Below are 17,532 nucleotides of genomic sequence, written 5' to 3'. Positions count from 1 at the left end.
AAACATGATTGCTAAAACTTGCTAACCATCATCTGACCTTTCAGCAAATGTAATCATTTTTCTGGTGAAGGATTTTGCTTCAATGTTTGTGGCTAATGATTGTTCATGGCGGTGGTTATTGAAGTTGGGGTGACTGGTAATTTCCTAAAATAACAATGAAGTTTGACACATTGACTCTCGTTTCACGAACAATTTCTCCATAACATGTGGTGTTATTTGATAGCACTTTACCCACAGTAGAACTTTCAAACTTGGAGTCAGTCATCTCAAACACTGCTGCTGCTTTATCAATTAACTTTATGTGATATTCTAAATCCTTTGTTGTCATTTCAATAATCTTCACAACATCTTCACCAGGAGTAGATTCCATCTCAAGAAATCACTTTCTTTGCTCATCCATAAGCAGCAACTCCTCATCCATTAAAGTTTTATCATGAGATTGCAGCAATTAAAATAAAATAGCAATTAAAAAAAGTTTAGCATGTTGTGAGAATTACCAAAATGTAACACAGAAACACAAAGTGAGGAAATGCTTTTGGAAAAATGGTTCCAATAGACTTGCACTGCATGTACAATGTAGGGTTGCCACAAACCTTCAGTGTATAAGAAAAAAAAATGTGCAAAGCACAATAAAATGAGGTATCCCTGTACTCATTACTATGTTAACAGGCCAACAAAAATATCATCATGTCAACATATATTGAATAAAATTCAATTCTTATTTATCATTGAAAAATAACCAACCTAGGATTAAAGGAAGCTACTTTAATCTAATTTCATCTTCTAAATCTAAGTTCATCTTCTAAAAGGCTATAGCAAATATTATGTTTTTGTTTTTGTGTTTTAGTAAACTTTTAAATTTAGAAAAATTTTAGCTTTTAAGAAGATTGTGGAGATAGTACAGAGAATTCTCATACTCAACACCCAGTATCCACTATTGTTAACATCCAACATCAGTAAATGTTTTTCCAACTAATGAAAGAATACTGACACATTATTATTAACTAAAGACCATACTTTATTTTTTAAGTTTATTAAATTATTTTGAGTGAGACAGAGAGAGAGAAAAAGAGGGAGAGAGAAGAAGAAGAAGAAGAAGAAGAAGAAGAAGAAGAAGAAGAAGAAGAAAAAGAAGGAGAAGGAGGGGGAGGGGAGGGGGATAGAGAGAGGGAGAGAGAGAATCCCAAGCAGGCTCCACACTGTCAGCATGGAGCCTGATGCAGGGCTTGATCCCATGAACCATGAGATCATGACCTGAACTAAAACTAAGAGTCGGGCACTTAACCAACTGAGCCACCCAGGCGCCCCAGGACCATACTTTAAATATTAAGATTTTCTTAGTTTTTACCTACTGTCTTTATGTTCCAAAATTTTATGTGAGACACAGCATCACATTGAGATATCATGTCTTCTTGAGCTTCTTTTGGTCAGGATAGTTTTTCAGTCATGTCTGGTTTTCACTGAGCTTGATAGTTTTGAGGAGTACTGTTCTGCTATTTTGCAGACTGCCCTTCCATTAGGGTTTGTTGATGTTTTTATTGTGATTAAACTGAGGTTGTGGGTTTGGAGAGGAAGACTACATAGATAAGGTGCCATTCTCATCAGATCATATCAAGGATACATACTATCAACATGACCTACCAATGTTGATGTTGACCTTGATCACCTGGGTTGACACACTGTCAGATTTCTCTACTGTAAGGTTACTCTTTTTTACCTCCCTCTCTATACTGTGCTCTTTAACTGAAGAATGTCAGTATTCACAGCCCACACGTAAGGAATGAGGAGTTATGATCAACCTCCTTAAAGTGTTCTCATAAATTTTAAGTACTCCGTAAAGTATTTACACAAATATTTTAAATCCTTCTGCATGATTTATCTCTCCTCCCTCACTTATTTATTTATTCAACCACTTATTTATATCAGTGTACTCAATGATATTTATTTCATACCTTGAGTTATAATCCAGTATGACTTTATTTATATTCTTGCTCAAAGTGTTTAAGCTTTGATCAATAGGAGTTCTTACAGTTGATTCCTGTGACTCTTTCATACATTCCCTTGTGGAGTCTTTCATACATTCCCATATTTTCTAACACTACAAGATGCTCCAGACTCATAATATTTCTGGCCCCAGTCCTAGAATCAGCCATTTCTCCAAGGATCCCTTGATTCTTTTGATTGAAAATGGTATTAGAATTAAAGATCTGAGGACTGGACATGCTTGTTGCTACTTGGTGAGGTTGCTTCTAGGCCTCGTGAAACTGTCAGAGGAAGGAGATAGGTGTTTATCTAACCCATGTATACACACATACCTATCTGTATCTATTGAAAACCACACATAAGTTCACACTAACATCTCCAACTCTAACCTAATACCACATGGATCATTCTAACCTTATCCCCCATTGTCTATGGACAACCTCCAACTCTAATAGTGAGAAATGACTCCAACCATTGTCATCTGCTTACTTACTGGTTGAATTCCAGTACATGTATAGAAAGGTTTCAGATGTGTGCATTATTAACTGGAGTACAGTGCTTATGTAGTCATTTTTGCCTTTTGTCTTAAAGTCTTCACTCATTTCCAATGTTACCTATGTCAGTACTTTTCCCCCCAACCTTTTCACTGAGGTTATTTCAAATATTTTTAATACCATTAGATATTTTTGTCATAGTCACCATTCCATCATGGGATCCCTGAATTCCTAAACGTTTTTTTTTTTTTCAGTTTGCATCAATTTAGGTTCATTCATTTTGCATAAAGTCCTATGGATTTTGAAAAAATTCATAGCATCATGTCTCTAACATTAAAGTGTTATACCAAATAATTTCACTGTCCTATAAAATTTTCCATGACTCCTTTGTTAATATCTTACCTCTTTCCAAATGCCTGGCAACCACTGATCCATTTATCATCCTTATAGTTTTGCCTTTTCCACAATGTCATATAAATGGAATCATACCATATGTAGCCTTTTAAGACTGATTTCTTTCATTTAGCAATGTATATTTAAGATTCATCCATATTTTTGCAGGGCTTAGTAGCTTAATTCTTTTTATTGCTGAATACTGTTCCATTATGTGAGTGTAACATAGTTTGTTTACTCATTCACCTACTGAAGAACATCTTGGTTGCTTCCAGTTTGGGGCAATTATGAATAAAGCCATAATTACCAGTCAAGTCCAGATTTTTAGGTATGTGTGGACATAATGTTTCAACTCATTAGATAAATAATCATAAATGTAATTGAGTATCATCTGATCAGTCTATGTTCACTGTAGTAGTTTCTTAACACTACCATAATAAAAAAGCACAAACTGAGGGGCTTAAACAATGAACATTTTTTGTGTCATAATTATGAAGCTAAAAGTCTGATTATTAAGGTGTTGCTTGGGTTGGTTTCTTCTGAGAGCTATGAGGGGGAGTCTATTGCATATTTCTCTCATATCTGCTGGTGGTTTGTTGGCAATCTTTGGCATTTAGAAGCATGATATGATCTTTTTCTCCATCTCTGCCTGGTGCTCTCAATGTGCTGTATATGTCTCCAAATTTCCTTTTTATAAGGATACTGGTGGGCATTGAGGAGGGCACCTGTTGGGATGATCACTGGGTGTTGTATGGAAACAAATTTAACAATAAATTTCATTGAAAAAAAAGATAATGGTCACATTAGATTAAGGACCTACTCTAGTATAACTAATTAAGTCTGCAATGACTCTATTTCCAAACATATTCTGAGGTATTGGAATTTAGGATTTCAGCATATGGAGGGGAGGGGTACAATTCAATCCATAATGTTTAGTTTTTCAAGAAATTGTCAAATTATCTTCCCAAGTGGCCATACTACTTTGCATTCCCATCAGGAATTAGAAAAGTCCTAGTTGCATTATATTCTTGCCAGTAATTAGTATTACCTTTTTTTTTTTTTTTTTTGGTAATTTTCCCATTATAATAGGTGTGTAGTGGTAACTCATTGTTTTAATTTGTCTTTCTCTAGTGAAAAATGATCATGAGCCTCTTTTCATATACTTATTTGCTATCTATATATCGTATCTGATGAGGTAGCTGTTTACGTCTTTTGCCCATTTTTAAATTATGTTGTTTGTTTTCTTATTGTTGAGTTTTAAGTAGTCTTTGTATATTTTAGAAGTCCTTTATCAAGTATGTGATTAGTGTTTTCCACTTATGAATTGTCTTTTCATTGCCTTAACAATGTACTTGCAGAACAAGTTTTAAAGTTTAATTTTAACAAATTCGAATATTTTGTTTTGTTTTGTTTATGGGTTATGCTTTTGGTGTTGTATGTAAAAACTTCTCAACAAACCCAAGGTCACATGGATTTTTTCCTACAGTTTTATAGTTTTATAATTTTCTCCTATACCTTCCTGGGAATTTACTCTGAATTTTGTTGAATCTATAGATTCAACAATTCAATTGGGAAGAACTGGTATCTTAAAAATAGTAATTCTTCTAATTCACAAGCAAGGAATATTTATCCATTTATTTATATCTTCTTTGGTTTCTCTCACTGATATTTTGTAGTTTTCTGTATATCTTGTACATATTTTGTAAGATTTATTTTAAAGCACCTCATTTTTTTTTTTTTTTTTTTTTTTTTTTTTGGTGGTATCATAAATGGTACCACTCTGAATTTCAAATTCCAGTTTCTGGTATATAGGAAGGCAGTTTACTTCGGTATATTGAATTTATATCCTGCATGCTTGCTACACTCATCAAATTAGTTCCACAGGTTTGTGTGTGTGTGTGTGGGGGGGGGTAGATTCTTTGGTGTTTTTCACATAATCATATTGTCTGAGAATAAGAATAGTTTTATTTTATCCTTTCCACAATTTATTTCTTTTTCTTGTCTTCCAGGATGATAATGAATAGAAGTGGTGAGAGAGGACTTCCTTGCCGTTTTCCTAATCTTAGAGGGAAAGAGTTTAGCTCTTAGCATCAAATATTTTGTAGGTTGTTTTCCATATATTCACTTGAGTGAGTAAAGCCATTCTCTTTCCCTCCTAGTTGTTGCTGTTTGGTTGTGTTTATGTTTTTGAGAACTGTGCTATGAATTGGCATATAATTTCATCAAACACTTTTAATGCATCTACTTGTATGATATATTTTTAAAAATTAAATTTTTATTTACCAAACATTGAAGGTATTCCATTTAAAATAAGGAACAGTATAAAATTTCTCACTATTATAATTTCTATTCAATATTAATTGAAGTTATTTTATACATTTCAACAACTATGTACAAATTTTTTTAAGTAGCTTATTCATAATACCAACAGCCTACTACCTAGAAGTCAATCAAGCAAAAGATTGCCTGACTTTTATTTTGAGAATGTTTTAAGACATTGTTTAGTTTCAACTTAGTTTAATAAATGGAAAGATGATGGTTTTATAGCTAGGAAGATTCAGTATATTAAAGATGTCAATGGTCTCCAAATTAGACTATAAGTTTAATGTCATAAGTCAAAATCCTGAAATGTTATTTTGTGAAGATTTATTAGCTAATCCTAAAACTCATATTCCAAGAGTAAAGGAACAAGGAACTTCCAATTTCTGTAATGGCAGATTTGATAATTCAGAAAAAAAAAACTTAGAACAATTAGAAGTATTGGTCCAAATGTACTTTAAAAATCTGTTTGGCATTATGCTTAAAGGAAGAAGCCAGGAACCAGAGTAGGTATACCATATGATTCCATTTTTATGAAGTTCTAGAAAAGGCAAAGCTAAACTATGGTGATAAGACAGATTAGTATTGCTTGGGGCCAGAGGCGAGAGGTTGATGAGTACAGAGGAACATGTGGGAAGTTTTTGTTATGATGATAATGTTTCATAGCTTGATTATGATGGTTTATATACAAGTAAGTATATATATTTGTTATAACTAATCCAACTAGACAGCATCTTATTATTTATAAATTATCCCTCACTAAAGCTGGTTTTTAAAAATCTACCTGAAGATATCAGAGGGCTAACAAGTCAGTGAGCAACAAGACAATGTCCACTAAAGACAAGGGTCTTGAGAAAGGCAGAGACACAGGAAGTTAACGCTGCATTTGGAGAAACTTCTTCTAAAATGGCAATTGCCGGGGCGCCTGGGTGGCTCAGTCAGTTGAGCGTCGGACTTCGGCTCAGGTCATGACCTCGCAGTTCCTGAGTTTGAGCCCCACATTGGCCTGTGTGCTGACAGCTCAAAGCCTGGAGCCTGCTTCAGATTCTGTGTCTCCCTCTCTCTCTCTGCCCCTTCCCTGCTCATACTCTGTCTCTCTCTGTCTCTCAAAAATGAATAAACATTAAAAAAATATATAAAAAATAAAATGGCAATTGCCATTTCCAGATGATGAAACTGGAAGATGAACTGACAGCGTCATGAAGCTTAGCCTTCTTTCTAAGACAAGAACTGATAGAAGAGCCAAAAGGAGAAGAGATCCAGTAAACCTCTTTTTCTTGGTATTAGTACCTGTATTGGTTATATCATATACATAAGTATGAATCAGAAGTAGACAAGACCTTTCTGTGGATGCAGCCCAACTTTGAACCATATTAGTCCTGGGAATTACTCTGAGGTGAGCCCAGATTGCACTCCCAGGTACTTGGGGTGAATGTGAATCTTCTATGGTGGGAGATATTATTGTAAACCTCAAGCTATTTTTAGTAAGAAGTTTGCAAATGCCATGACCAACACACAATAAATAGTAATCAAGCAACCTTCTAAAATTCTCAAAGTCATCAAAAATGGAAAGTCTAAGAGACTACCACACACCAGAAGAAGCTAAGGAAACATAGTAACTATATGCAATTTGGCATTCTGGGTAGGATCCTGAAACAGAAAACAAATACTATGGTAAAACTGTTGATACAGAAATTGAATGTGGAGTTTAGCTAATGGTTAGGTACCAATGTCGGTTCATTTTGTCACAAAAGTACCGTAGTAATATAAGACAATAGCAATAGAAAAACAGTGAGAGATAGATATAAGGGAACTTTATATACTAATTTAGCAATTTTTCTGTAAATCTAAAACTATTTAAACTAAAAAGTTTATGGAAAAAAAAGGAAACCAGTCACACAAGGAGACAAGACCAGTTAGAAAGAAATAGGAAAAATGATTACTCAATAGAAATAGACTAACAGGCTCAGAAAATTGAAATGAACAGTAATAGACTTTAAAATTACTATACTCAATATGTTCAAAGGAGATTAAAAAAAACTGGATGTTGGCAGAAAATAAGCACTATTTTTTTTAAACAGACAAAAATCTATATATAAAAAAATTTAAACACTTGAACTCAAAACTTAAAATTATAATTTCAATGGATGGGAATTTTTTTTTTAAATATCTGACATGTAAAGAGCTTGGTAGTCACACTTCCGTCCTTACAGCAAGAAAATGCAGGCAAACTGCCACACCAAAATCTGGAGTCATGTACAGCCAGAGAGATACAACCCCTGAAACTTGTTTGCGTAGAACAGAAACTGCTGGAGACCCTAAATTAATAGTATCACTTATTTAATTACCAGTTTAATGAATTTCTAGAGGCTGAATGAAGACTAGCTTGAGAGCAAGAAACTCCTAGGGGTTACAGTCATAGAAAGATTCCCCATACACTTGCACACTCTTTCCCTCCAGCAATCATATCAGGTTGTCAAAGTGAGGATATGAGAAAGATTCCTTTGTGGTCATGGCAAAAGGAATGGAAGAGCAGCCATTGATAATCCCTTCCAGACCCTTCTTCCTGACAGAGACTTACTTCCCAGGGGAAAGGTCTTCACCAGAGGGTAATGCTAAAACCTCATTCCAGCTACAGCAGGAAGAATCCAATTCACTCTAGTCTACTCCAGGATTTCTTTCTCATCTATAAAAAAAAAAAAAAAAAAACACTCAACATGTGACACAACTTCATGAAAATAGACTGGAAATGCCGCAGCCATGGAAAGAAGTAGGGGACAGGGAGGGAAAATCTACACCCCTAAAGGAGGGATAGGAACACTTGTGGAGGCCACACTCCAAAGACGGAAAAAATACTTGAAGGATATATCTAGGATCTTTCCAAAATTAATGACAGATGACAAACCACAGATTGAGTAATATCTCTGAGAGCCCAAGCAAGACAAATACAATAAATAAATAACAACAACTAAGCAAATTGTATTCAAACTGCAGAAAACTAAAGACAAAGAAAATCTTGAAGATTTTAAAGAAAATATTCAATGGATGGATTTAACAGCAGATTAGGCATGGTTAAAGAATGAATTAGTGATCTGAAAGATAGGGCAAAAATAGGCTGAAGCCTATGGAAGGACAAAAGGATGGAAAATACCAAAGAGAAAAAAAAGAAACAAAGGTTCAAGATCTAGCTTTTGTGATAGACATGGGACAAAAATAATATTAAAAAAGTAAATTGTGAGAACTTTTCAATACAGATAAAAGATATCAAACCACAGACTCACTTGATCATGAATTTGATTAATACTGAATTTTATTAATTAATAAATTTTAAAAGAATTTTCTATCTATATCCAGAAGACATATTCCTCTGTAATTTTCATTTCTTGTAATGCCATTGTCCAATTTTGGTAGAAGAACTACTATGGCCTCAAAATAAATTGGGAAATGTTTTTCCTCCTATATTTTCTGCAAGAGTTTGTGCAAGATTTTATTTCTTCTTGAAGTGTTTAATAAGACTAACTAGTAAAGCTATCTGCTTGGAATTTTCTTTGTAGATAGTTTTATTTTTTTAAATATAAACTCAAGTTGTCATAGATATCATGCAATTCAGAATTTCTTCTTGTGAAAATTTTACTAAGTTGCATTTTTCAAAAAATGTCTATTTTCTTTGTTATTGGATAAATTGGCATAAGGTTATTATATTCCTGTATTACCATATTTATGTCTGTAAAGCAGGAAGTGATACCTTCTCTTCATTCCTGTTTTCAATAATTTGTGTTTTCTCCTTTTTTGTTCTTGATTAATTTTGCCAGGGTTTACCAATATTATTAATTTCTCTAGAGAAACGACTTTTTTGCTTTGTTAATTTTCTCAACTTTAATTTCTTAAAAAATTTCATTGATTTCTACTCTTAGGTTGGTTGTTTACTTCTACCAATTTGGGGGTTAACTTACTGATCTTTAAACATTTCTTAAGGTATAAACTGAGATCATTGATTTTAGACTTCCTCTCAAATGTAAAAATTTGAAGACATAAATTCCCATTTGAGTACTGCCTTAGTCGCTCCTACTAACATTGATGTGTTCTATACCCACTACCTGCAGTTCAATAGATTTTCCAATTTTTTTTTGGTAATTTCTTCTTTGAGCAATAGTTCATTTCAGAGTGTGCTATTTTATTTCCCAATATTCATGTCTCTTCTAGATACATAATTTTTATTTAATTCACTTGTGGTGAGAATAAATGTTTTATGATTTCAACCCTTTAAACTATATTAAGACTTACTATTGGCCCAGCATATGATAAATGTTCCTCCATGGTGAACCTCCCATGTGTACTTGAATGTGTTTTCTGAAGTTGCCTATAAATGTCAATTAGACAAGTGAGTTTATACAGTTGTTCATATATTCTGTATCCTTACTGATTTTTTTTTAATTTTTAAGAGACTATATTTGATGATTATTCTAATCTCCCTTTAGTTTTGCCAGTTCTGCTTCATGTATTTTGAATTTTTTACTATGCATATAGGCATTAATAACTATTAGGTTGATAGATTGAATCTTTTAGCATTATGAAATATTGCTCTTTAATTCTGATAATTCTTTTGGTGTATTTTGATATAAATATGGTTATGCCAGCTTTCTGTGCTTACTGTTTGCATTTCAAATTATCTCTTATTTCAATTTCTGTCTTCATATATAAAATATGTCTTGAAGATAACATACAGTTGTGTGATGCTTTCTTACAGTATAAATACCTCAGATATTACTTAAAGTGTTGGTCCATCTATATTCAATACAATTATTGCTTTGGTTAGGTTAAGTCTATCATTTTTATATATATTTTCGAGTTAACCAATCTATCATTTGCACCTCTCTTCCCACTTTCCTGCCTTATTTTTGATAACCAAATTTTTATGTACTATTGCATTTTAATTTCTTTGTTGCATTTCTTAATTATACCATTTTGCATTTACCATTTGCTCTAGGAATTTCAATATGCATCATTAACTTATGACTGTCTATTATGGTTACTATTGTACTACTTCCTATAAAGTGTAAAATCTAATATTAGTAAAATTCTATTTACCTCTCTTGTCTTTTGTACAACCATTATCATATATTTTACAACTACATGGGTAATAAAACTCTCATTACAATGTTATTACTTTTTTATTTAAATAGTGAGTTGAGGCGTGCGTGGCTGGCTCAGTCAGCAGAACATGTGACTCTTGATCTTGGAGTTGCACGTTTGAGCTATACATTGGGTGTAGAGATTACCTAACAATATAATCTTTAAAAAAATAGTAAATTGAGTTTTCACAAACTAAAGAAAAAGAAATAATCCTTCATAATTATTAATAATAACTATTTGTGGAACTTTTCTTGTTTTCCATCTCATTTTCCTGTGGAATTTCCTTTTGGTATTTCTTGTAGTATAGGTCTGCTGGAAACATATATGCACTGCTATTATTTACCTTGATTTCATCTTCATTTTTTTTTACATTTGTTTATTTTTTAGAGACAGAGAGAGAGACAGAGTATGATCAGGGGAGGGGTCAGAGAGAGAGAGAGGGAGACATAGAATCAGAAGCAGGCTCCAGGCTCCTAGCTGTCAGCACAGAACCTGATGCTGGTCTTGAACCCACGAACCGTGAGATTATGACCTGAGCTGAAGTCGGACACTTAACCGACTGAGCCACCCAGGCAGCCCTCATCTTCATTTTTAAGAACATTTTTAGTGGTTACAGAATTCTGGGTTGACAGGATACCAGTTTCCCAATATGATCATTCTTTATGAATATATTTTTATTTATGTTTTAGAAGAAACTGAAAAGAGTTGATTTAATGTCATTGTCTGTTATTTCCAACATTTGGGTCACCTTAGGTTTTGTTTGTATTGACTGTCTTCTTTCTTCCTGATTATGGGCCACATTTTTATCTGATTCTTTCTGTGTCTAGTCATGTTTTAATTATGCCAGAGATTATAGATGATTGTAGGGAGTGCTTTAAAGAGTATTGTGTTTTGTTCTGGCTGGAAGTTATTAATAGGGTATTCTTCTATTCCAGTTTTTATTGGTTTCATTCTTTGTTTAGGTGTATTATTCCACCTAAATTATAAACTTAGTCCAGAGCCTAGCCCTTACTCTAAGGTGTGGTTCTTAATCCTAGGCCTTGGCTTTTTTTAGGGATCACAACTTGAATGGCCAAGGTATTCAGCAATATGTCTCTACTTATGACCAGTACAAAATGCCAATATCACTCAGCAGATATCTGCCATGTCTGTTCAGGTTTTGTCCCCGTAACAGGAAATCTCTCCTAGGTTTTATGGAGTTCCTTCTGTGCATGGCATGTGCAGCCATGTTCTTGGCCAAACACTCATGGTTAGCTCATTCACAAGTTTCTGAACCACCACTCTCTGCATTATGCCTTTTTCTTTAGGTATGCTAACATACAAATGCCAGCCACTTTCTGCAGCTTAGAAATCCCATCTTTGCCTCCTCAGCTCAGTAACACCACTGTGTTCTGCTTAGATTCCACCTCTCCATTTCAGGGTCCCAAAAGTTCTCCCAGGCAGAAAGCAGGGCTTGCTTTTTTCTTTCCATTCTGAAATCACAGTCCTGTACTGCCTATTATCCACCATCAAAAAACCATTGTCAGATAATTTTGTAGTTGTTTATGGTGGCAGTTACTCCTTCATGGCTTGAAGCAGATAGCTTCTCTACTCATAATATTTAAAAGTAAATATCTAGTATTCTACAGTTTAAATCGGCATTATTTGCCTTCCTCCAACACAAGGAACTTAGAACACTTAAATTTTTTTAATGTTTATTATTTGAGAGAGAAAGAGAGAGAGAGAGAGAGAGAGAGAGAGAGAGAGAGCAGAAGTGGGGAGAGGCAGACACAGAGAAAGACACAGAATCTGGAGCAGGTTCCAGGTTCTGAGCTGTCAGCACAGAGCCTGACTCAGGGCTTGAACCCATGAACCATGAGATCATGACCTCAGCCGAAGTTGGACACTTAACCAACTGAGCCACCAAAGCACCCTGGGACTTAGAGCACTTTAAATGTTATTGCAACAATTTGAGTATTATATGCAATTATCACTAGAAGTTTCATTTCTTTCTTGCTTTTTACCCATGAACATATGCATAGTTGTTGTTGTTTAGTTATTGTTTTTATTGTTATTATTTTAATCAGTAAATATTTGCCTATATTTCTCCCATGTTTACCTTGTATTTTAACCATGCCATTTCTTTTTACATCTCAGCTATGATTGTTTTACTTTTTCAGAAACACTTCCTTGTGATATTACCACACTTAAAATCTAATGATTTTAAAATCATTCGAGTTTTGGGGCGCCTGGGTGGCTCAGTCGATTAAGCATCCAACTTCGGCCTAGGTCATATTCTTGCAGTTCCCGAGTTTAAGCCCCATGTCAGGCTCTGTACTGACATCTCAGAGCCCTCAGCCTGCTTCAGATTCTGTGTCTCCTTCTCTCTCTGCCCTCCCTCACTCACACTCTCTCAAAAACAAATAAAAATTTAAAAACTTTAAAAAATAAAAAAATAAAATCATTCAAGTTTTGTTTTCTAAATGTGCTTTATTTTGACTCTACTTTAAGATAAACTTTTTGTTGAAGGGACACATAATAGAGAATGGCACAAATCTTAAAAGTACAGCTCAATGAATTCACAAAACTACAATACCTTGTAATAAGTGCCTAGATAAAGACACAAGATATTAGCTGCAAAACCGGAAAAGTCCTTTTCAGTTTCTAGCCTTCCCCGCAAAGTAACGATTAACCTGATTTCTAATACTAGAGCATGGGTTTGAATGTTTTTGTATTCATATAAATTGAATCTTACAGTTTGCATTCTTTTGGGTCTGGTTTCTTTTACTCAACATTGTTTTTGAGATCCATCCATGTTGTTGGATGTAGTTTAATTTCTTCATCCTTTTTAAGTTTTTTTTAATGTTTATTTATTTTTAAGAGAAAGAGAATGCACAAGCAGGGAGGGGCAGAGAGATGGGGAGAGAGAAAATCTCAAGCAGGTTCCAGACCATCAGCACAGAGCCTGATGTGGGGCTTGAACTCACAGACTATGAGATCATGACCTGAGCAGAAATCAAGAGTCAGACATTTAATCGACTGAGCCACCCAGACTCCCCTAGTTTCTTCATCCTAATTGTTATATAGTATCTGATGATAGTAATATACCCCAGTATCTGCTATTGATGGAAATCTGTTGTGTCTAGTGTAAAGCTATTACAAATAATGTTGCAGTGAACATTCTTGAACATGTCTTTTAGGGAACATGTGTACATATTTCCATTGGATACTGTGATATTGTGCATAATTATGTGTTAACTTGACCAGGGCCATGGGAACTAAGAGTTTTGATACATTTTGAGGTTGCTTCTATGAGGGTGAGGGTGACATTTAAATTGGTAAACCGAGTGAAGCAGATCGCCTGCCATAATGTGAGTGACCATCATTTAATCAGGTGAAAGCTTTAACAGAACCAAAAGGTTGACCTTCTCTCAAGTGAGAGAGAATTCCTCCTGTCTGTGTACTTTCAAACTGAGACACTGGCTTTTTCCTACCTTTGAAATGGAACTACATCATTGGCTTTCCTTAATTTCCATCTTTCTGGCTCACCCTGCAGATCTTGGGACTTGTTGGCCTTCATAATTATGTGAGCCAATTTCTTACAATCCATCTCTCTCTTTCTCTCTGTGCACATACATATACATATATATGTACATATATATACATTTCTCTGGAGAGCCCTGCTGTTCTTAGAACTTGCAAATGTTCAGGTTTAGAAGATAGTCAATTTCCCAAAGTACTTGCTCTAATTACACTCCTACCACAGTGTATGAGTGATCTAGTTGCTTTGCATACTTATCCACTTGTCTTTGATTTAATTTCAGACATTCTGGTTTATGGATAATTTGATCTCATTGTGGCTTTTAATTTGCATTTCCTTGTTGAGCAGCTTTTCATATGTTTATTGATACTTTTAATATCCTCTTTTGTGAAGTGACTTTTTAAGATTTTTGCCCATTTTTCTATTAGGTTATCTGCCTTTTTCTTGTTATTTGTAGGAATTCATTATTTCTTCAGGATATGAGTCCTTTGTAAGACACATATATTGCAGACATTTTTTTTTACTTTTTTAATGGTATCTTTTGAGTAACAGATGTTTTTACTCTTAGCATAGTCTAATTTCTCAACATTTCCAATCACAATTTGCATTTTTTTGTATCTTGCTTTAGATTTCTTTGCCTATCCCAGTCATGAAGATATCACCTTATGTTTTTTCCTAAGAGCATTGTTTTTACCTTTCACACTGAGACTTTTCATCCATCTGGAACTAAAACCTTGTGTGTGCTATGAAGTATGGTAAGAAGAGAGATTTATTATTTTATATGGATATTCAATTGACCCAATACCATTTAATGAAAAGGTAATCTTTTTCTCCCTCTATTACCATATCACCTTTGTGCATCAGATGACAATACCTATGCAGGTCTGTCATGTTTGTTTACCCTTATAGCAACACCAGACTCTTTGAACTACTATAGGATTTTAATAAGTCTTCATATGCCTGGTAGTGTGAATATTCTTTTTTCTATTTCTTCAATCTTGCCCTGGGTATTCTTGACCCTTTTTATCTTAAAATAATTATTATTCATTTTATAATTTGCGGGGGGATTCTGTAGAATTTTTAGATCAATTTGGGAAGAATTGACATCTTTACCATATTGAATTTTCTAATCTTTGAATATGATGAGCATCATATTTCTTCTGTTTATTTAGATCTTCTCTAATTTCTCTCAATCATATTTTGCAATTTTCAGTGTAGATATTTTGAGAAACTTCCATAAGAATTATTCATAGACGTTTGATATGTTTATGCTGTTAAAATAATATGTAAATTTTTTCATTTTATAACTGTTGCAGATATAGAAATATATTTGACATTTGCATATTGGTCTTATATTCTGAAATTTTAAACTCATTTATTAATTCTAAAAGTTTTTCTATAGATATTTTTTTTAAGTTAGTCATAACAACCGCCAAACCCAATAGTTTTAAACTGTTTTTTTCCAATTCTTATTCTTTTGTTTCTTTTTCTTGACTTACTTGACTAGCTAGGAGCATCAAGTTCAATATTTAATAGAAGTGATATTATACTGTTTAGTTGCACTACTGATCTCAGGCAGAAGACATTCAATAATTCACCTGGGTCTTCCATAACAAAACATCAAAACTTAAGTGATTTTAAGCATAGGAATTTGTTGTCTTCAGTTCTGGAAGCTATGAGTCTGAAATGCAATGGCATTTGATTGTCTCTTAGTTCTTATATTCTGGCAACTCAGGTAGCCCTGTTTGTGTGACTAACCTATTGTTTAATATAGATGCAGCCCATAAATCACAGATTTATTTACAATAAATATTATAGAAAATCCAGGCATGTCATGCTAAAAGTGATCCTGGAGGGGTAATCACTATCAACCAACCCCTGCTGAATCCTTATTTGTTTTACAGCTCATACATTCTATCATAGCAACCATTCTTTGCTAGGAGTTTTGAGTCAGGATTAAAACTGCCTCAGAAGTAGGAGATGCAATGTTGTCCTGCTCCTACCTACCTTCTAGTCCTGAAAAATAACCACTTGATCTTAGTTATTATTATTTATTAAAATACTGTTGAATTTATTTTGTGAATATTTTCTTTAGAACTGTGCATCTGTGCTTCTCAGTGAAACATACCTGAGATTTTCTTTTTTAAGTAATAAGCCTGTAACGTTTTGGTATCTAGATTATGCTGGCCTCATAAAATGAGTTGGAAATTATTCCTAATTTCCTATATTCTAAAAGAGTTTGTGTAAACTTTGTGTTATTTCCTCCCCACGTCATTAGAACAATTAGCTGGTGAAGTCACCTTTCTCATTTTGTCATTTGTTATGGAATCATTACATACACAGAGAAAGTTTAATTTTGTCATTTTTTATGGAATCATAACATACACACAGAAAAAGTCACAAGTTAGTGAAACTTGCATTGAGATGAAAAAAAAAAAAAAAAAAAAGGAATATTGCCAGCACTCCATTCTTCTCCTACATTACAGTTTTTATCCTTCAAAGGGTGGTATTATCTTGACTTCTAACATTATAGATAGTTTTACCTACTAATGAGTTGAACAATGCATTCTCTTTTATCCAACTCTTTTTGATCAAATTTGTATTTGTAATATTTATCCATATTTTTAACTTGTAGTCCATTGATTCTTTTCACTAAATAGCATTTTATCATATAAATAGACCACAACCCTTTCTGTTGTTGATGGGCATCTGGGTATTTTCCAGTTTGGAGCTATTAAATGTAGTGCTGCTATGATCATTTCTTATAAATGTTCTTTTAATACATGGGTGTATCTCTGATGAATATGGTTACTCCACATTCTTATGAATACTTGATCATTTCCCTTTTATTATAAGCATTTTGGATGGTATTAATGGTATTAGTTATCAGTTTCCTTGTTAATTTTTTAATCTCAGGACATTTCATATATTTCTTCACTATTTAAATATCCTCTTTTGTGAAGTCCTTTTTCAGAGCTTTTTGCCTATTTTTTTTGCCTACTTTTTTTTATTGGATACACTTTCTTTTTCCTATTCATTTGTAGGAATTCTATAGTCTAGATATGAGTCCTTTGTCAGAAAAATGTGCTATAATTATTTTGTTCTACTTTGTGGCTTCTCTTTCACTCTTGGAAGACATATTTTGACACATACAATTTATTAACCTTAGTATAGTTCAACTTATATTGTTATTTATGGTCAGCGTTTTTTTGTGTCCTGTTCAAGAAATATTTTCCTGCTCTAAAGTCAGAAAGATATTTTTCTATGTTTTATTCCAAAAGGTTTATTACTTTGTCTTTCACATTTAGAGCTGCATTTCATCTGTAATTAATGTTTGTCTACACTCTGAGGTAAGGTAGGATTCAAGATTTCTTTTTATTCTGTATGGATATGTAGTTGTCTTGAAACAACTACATATTTTTTTCTGAGGTTCTACCTGCCCTTGCACCTCCATCTTGGCTATCCTTGCCTTTATATATAAATTTTAAAATCAACTGTATATTCCCCCCCCCAAATCTACTTGTCTATTATTTTGTTCTATTTCTTGTATTTTAAATTAAGAAAGAAGTTGCATATGGCAAACTATACACGTCTTAAACGGAAACTATAAGAGAGGACTCAACTGCAGTCTCCTGAAATATAGTAACTATAATCTAGGAATCCTGTATACAGCAAAGACATAACTCACCT

Source organism: Panthera onca, chromosome B3 (genome assembly GCF_046562875.1).
Source record: "Panthera onca isolate mPanOnc1 chromosome B3, mPanOnc1 haplotype 2, whole genome shotgun sequence".
Lineage (NCBI taxonomy): Eukaryota > Metazoa > Chordata > Mammalia > Carnivora > Felidae > Panthera > Panthera onca.
This window is presented reverse-complemented; position numbering follows the sequence as displayed.